Raw genomic sequence first — 5,608 nt, forward strand, 5'->3', positions numbered from 1 at the left:
TGCCTGGCTTCCACAGCCATGGGTATTTTTGGGAAGTGTTTGTACTAAACTTGATTTTGTCGTTTAGTCGACTCTAATTACATTTTTGAGTTGTAAATATTTCTAAACGGTATTTTGGGATCCCAAATGTATATCTCTTTATAATTTTTAATGGATGATTATATTTTCATATTATATGACTTTTATTACGGTTTAGCTACACTTTTAACCTAATACCTCGATTAGCGAGTTAATTGCACGTTTTAAACTCACTTAGTAACGGCTCTAAGGAAGTAGGGCGTTACATTACCCAAGTGATATTTCCTAACACCTATAAGTTAACACACTTGGACGACATTATTGTGCCTCACGCATGGAATGCAGAGCATCTCAAGAAGTAATACCAGTCAGACTCTTGCACTTATTATAAGAAATGAAAGAGGTTGTCTTCATTTCCATCCTCCTAGGGTAGTAATAGAGTATCTATGGTTAGTCTACTATGTAATGAACCAAATAAGGATCCTTAGTTGACCTCATGATGTAGCCAAATCATCATCATCATCATCATATATATGTCACTAGTCATTAATGACACATGAAGTCTCTACCACACATAGTGCGTATGTCATTTATAAACTGCTTGTCTAACTCATGTGCATTCATTGTCAATTGAAAATGCCAAAACATATATACATGTAGACCACCACAAGTGCCTATCGATATAAATCTTGCCAACTACTTGGGGGCCATACGAACCATACACTAGATGAACTCAATACAATCTATAAGGATTAGCTACCATAATAGACGATATAAGATTAAATAAAGAGAGAGAGAGAGAACCCCAAGAGAGGTCCTTAGAATAAGACTAGATCTACTTGGGTTTGCTAGCCAAAAAGGGTCCAAAGAGAGATGCTTGTAAAAATAGTACTATGCCTAACGACGAGAATGACACTTCTCGTAAGAAAAATAAAAAAGGTGCACAAGATATCAAAAGAGGATGGAAAAGGCTCAGGAGGCGAATACATCCTCAAAACCACGTTAAGGAAGAGATAGAACTTTAAAAAGATCCATAAATAAATAATGGACTTCAAATAAAAGAAAGATCTATACGTTAAGGAAGAGATAGAAATTTAAAAAGATCCTTACACAAATAATGGACTTGTAAAGAAGTTTCAAGCACAAAAAATCCATATATAAATAATGGACTTTAATTAAAACAAAAACAAAAAACAAAATTTCCAGACACAAAAGTTCCATACATAAATAATGGACTTCAAAAGCTCCAAGCATAAACAAAAGGCTTAAACATAAGGCCTATAATCGAAGGAGAAGAGGGTCACACAAAACCTCTCACGCTAAATTAGGGAAAAGAAACCCCAAAGGCAACCCTACGACCTCCCACCTCAAGCACTCCACTCAACAACTTTTTTGATGGCATATCGCTGAAGGGTGGACAAGTTAACGCTGGGTTGAGTCTCCAAACGACATGTAGCATATGTTCAACTATGTTGTTCTTGGAAACCACTAGAACGACTTCGTGTTTACCTATTCTCTCATTCAAGGACCTAATAGTGGCCTCAAGTTTCTCCTTTGCTTGAGAGAATGAAGCAGTCTTGGCTATCGCAGCATTCATCTTGTGGAAGGCTTCGGAAAGTTGACTTTCTAAGTCAATAACATTCAGAGTCAGTTGCTCATTTTACGTCTTGACTAGGGAAGGATCCCTCATATCCACCTCATGCTTAGACTACAGGCAATGTGTTGAGAAAGAACTAAAGGCGACAAAACAGTGCCCCAAGATAGAAGCCTTAGTAAACACAGAGAAGAGGAGGTCAGCGGGTAAACGATGGTAAGAACAAAAAACAAATAATAAAATAAAATAAAAAATTGTAACATGTAGTAATGTCTCAACGTATACTTGAGTGGAAGCCTTCCTTGCCCAAGTCAGTGTCTAGTATCTCATGAATGGATCTCCATTTAGCTTTAGGAATCTTCCCTATTTGGTGAATCATGGCATCTCCATATTGGGCCGCAAAAGGGTTCTCCCATGAAGCAGAGTCAGAGACGTGGCGAGTTGGAGTACAAACGCCTGTAGAGGTGTGCCTGAACTGAGAAGGAAAGTGGGAGGTCCTCGATCCATTAGCTGAGGTACAAGGGGTAGAAGTGTAATGAGTCACCTCCTTAGGATAGGAAGTGCCTATGGATGCACATCTCAAGTGACCCTGGAGGTGAGAGAATATCATCAAAGAATGGCATGATGAAGTTCTTCTTTGCGGCAGATGAAGATGGTGGAGAAGTTACAAAGTCAAACTCATTGCTTGTTGCCGACAACGGGACTTGTGAAGTAACATCATCTACGGCCTCCACATCTCCATCATATGGCTCCCCACCCACACTGATCGAAGACCTTCAACATGAATAATCCTTCGTTTCCACACCTCAACATCATCCTAAGTATCCATCAGGTCATCCCCAGAGTAGTGGTAGTCTTCGTCTTCATCGTCATCATCCTCACACTCTAGTTCAGGTCTCAGGGCCATGGATAAGACACGACACAAAGTAATTAATTGGTCAGGAAACAATAACCCATAAAGATGAAGATTCTTCTATGTGAAGAGGCCACTGGCCTGCTTGTTAGTTAACAAAATGGTTAGTTAACGGTTCTCTGTGCACCAACCTAGGTCTGACTACTCCCTCAAGACCTAACAGAAAATTAGTAGCAAGTTAAACATTCCCCCCCCCCCCCCCCCCCCCAAAAAAAAAAAGAAAAAGATGAGAGAAGAAGAAGACGAATAAACGAGCTTACTTGATACATTGAAAGTGGGTATGATATATGGAGATACTATTTGTGAAAATGAAATCACTCTTCCACACACCTCTTTTTGAGATAGACCCCTCCACGAGGGGGAGTAGGGGAACAACCTTCTGAAGTTGATAAAAGACGCAAGTCTACAAGTTCATTCTCAAGGTAAACAAATGATGGAACTCCTTCATCAAGGATCCTCACTGGTGCATTTTCTGATATAGGATGTACATGCACCATAATTCCACCAAAGGGTTAGGTGACAATTGAAGAGGTGCCAATTTGAAGTAATTGAGCACATTCACAAAAAAAAGGTGGAGCAGCAAAGCCCCCCCAAATCTAATGATAGCATCACTGAAAGCCTTGAACCCTTCCTTCGAGCAATGAGAACAACAATCAGGAGTTGGAATAGCATAGTGGACCGTATGTGGCATCTCATACGACTTCAGAATATTGGAAAGCTTGGTTCTCCTCATGGTAGACTCGATATTTATGGCAACGAGGTCATCAAATGTTTTCCTTGGTATGATTGGTACCTAAACAAAAACAAGTTGTGTTTTGTGAGCGATAGACTTCTTTAATTTATCGGTAGGCTCCGTGCTTGCTCTAAATCTACCCACATGTTTGTTAAATTTTATATTGTTTCACCCTAGGTGGTGGGGGAAGGAACAAACGAATGATCATGGAGAGAAACATAGGTTCATGAGGAGTGCATGCGATAGGGGACAGAGGCTCAGGAGGCAAACTTTTCTCTAAGTAAGCAATCTCAACTAAGTAATCCAGTAGAGTCATCCTTAATTGAGTGACTTACGACTCACACAAGGGAGAAGAGTTCGGCCCCTCTGCCCTAGAAATGGACTCCAACGCACTCTCAAGGCTTCATACCACCTGCCTAAGGTCAAACAACCATTGTAGGTAGCTCATTCGAGTCTAACCTATGCCCACTGAGGTTTCGTGGGTGTTGAGTTCAGAGTCAGAAGATGATAACTCGATGAGTTCAACACCCGGAGGGATTCTAAAAGATCAACAAAATGCCATAAGTAGAGTAAGACGTAACAGATGTGAGTGTGTGATGATGACCCTATATCTATAAAATAAAATTTATACAATTAAAGTAGATTAGAGCCTTACTCGTGCACGCCTATTATGCCTCGGGTAAAGGGAATTCTTAAGGAAAGGATAAAGAAAAACCTAAGACCTCTACCCTTGTGTAAAAGCAAAGAGAATCATAGTATAGAGAACCAGTAAAAGTGGTAATACATGGGTATGCGAGGATGACTTCCTGGATGTGTGAGGTAAACCCCTGAGCAAAAATGAAACAATCGCATGTAGAACGGGAAAATGCTCCACACTTCCTACAATACCCACATAGAGCCAAAGAAGAATAAATAAAAAATCATTTAAAAGGTGCAAAAATTACCTCAAGAATGCCTCCAAAGGGGATAGAACTCTTGACCATTTGGAAATGCCTTGAATGAACTACCACCAGGCCAAATAAATGGTTGTGTGAAAAATGAGTTTAAACCATGGGGTATTTATAAGGAAAGACAAGACTCCTTGGCTCTTAGATCCAATTTGGAATAAACGGTGGAGAATCTTGGGATCCTTGCTAGAGATTGATTGGCCTTCATTTAATTTCAAGGACTTGTACTTGTGTTTCTTCATGTACTAAAAGATAACACACAAATTTTATGCTTTTGTGTTTCTTCACATAAATCAAGACAATTCTCAAATGTCACATATGTCACAAGAAGTACATAGCAAGGAGTCTACAAGAACACTTGAAAGCCTACCTATAGACATAGGGGCAAGTGTGAACATGAAGAATTATCCCGCTAAATATCGGGAGTAAAGTCTAACCTTTCTGGCCACAAACTCAACTTGCAACATGGTGCACCCATGAGTCATCAATACGAGACCATACGATAAACTGGCCTCGATTCAAGGCCTCACCCCACTCATCGAAGCCACCATGTGAGCCCTATCTCGCTATGCGAGATCGTGAGGCAAGCTAGGCTCGCGCATGGGCCTTGTCGTGTCTCGGAGCCAACTACGAGCCCTATCTCTCTATGCGAGATCGAAAGGAACACTAGCCTCATGCATTGGCCTTGATGCGCCACCGAATAACTTACGAACCTGTCTCACTATGTAAGATCGAGAGGCGTGCTGGCCTCGTACATGGGCCTTGTCTCGCCTTGAAGCCAACTTCCAGGACCGTCTAGCTATGCAAGACCAAAATTCATGCTTGCCTTACGCATGTGTCTTACCACACCTTGAAGCCAACTTGCCAGCCCCGTCTTGCTAGCGAGACTGAGAGACTCGTTAGTCTCCTGCATGGTCCTTGTCGTGCCTCAGAGAAAACTTGTGAGCCTCGTCTCGCTATGCGAGATCGAGAGGCACGCTGGCCTTGCGCATGAACCTTGTCGCACCTCAGAGCCACCATGCGAGACCGAGAGGTATGTCGACCATGCCATGATGCCCTAACATGTCGCAGAACATTCCACACAATGGTGCTTCTTGGAATGTTTTGGAATCTTCCTCAACTTGAAGAGCCATAGGAATTTTTCATGTGACTTCTTCAAGGTTACCCTCTACTAGGTAGAGTATTTATACTAGAGAACATTTCTCAGTTGATCGCAACTCTTTAAGCCTTTCCCTTCTCCGAGGCCATATTGGTTGTTCATCAACCCTTGGATCTTTCTCTTCACGAGATTCTCCAACACTAATGGGTTCTTGAGAGTTGCTACCACAATGTAACATGCTATCAAAGAACTCATCTTCTCTTGATACAATTATCACATTAGACTCCAAGTCTAATAGCCTATA

At 41.3% G+C, this 5,608-nt stretch overlaps 1 long non-coding RNA gene across 3 annotated transcripts; it reads right to left on the reverse strand.

Moving 5' to 3' along the window:
- Positions 1-1,068: 1,068 nt before the first annotated feature.
- On the reverse strand, positions 1,069-4,334 carry LOC133782641 (uncharacterized). Of its 3 annotated transcripts, XR_009870641.1 has the most exons (3): positions 4,203-4,272; positions 4,043-4,085; positions 1,069-3,318 (listed from the first exon to the last, which is right to left on the reverse strand). It is a non-coding gene; the product is annotated as an uncharacterized LOC133782641 (long non-coding RNA). The 3 variants fall into 3 exon arrangements; XR_009870640.1 differs by lacking the exon at positions 4,043-4,085 and having other exon boundaries at positions 1,094-3,318; positions 4,203-4,334; XR_009870639.1 differs by lacking the exon at positions 4,203-4,272 and having other exon boundaries at positions 1,094-3,318; positions 4,043-4,195.
- Positions 4,335-5,608: the final 1,274 nt, after the last annotated feature.

Source organism: Humulus lupulus, chromosome 6, assembly GCF_963169125.1.
Source record: "Humulus lupulus chromosome 6, drHumLupu1.1, whole genome shotgun sequence".
Lineage (NCBI taxonomy): Eukaryota > Viridiplantae > Streptophyta > Magnoliopsida > Rosales > Cannabaceae > Humulus > Humulus lupulus.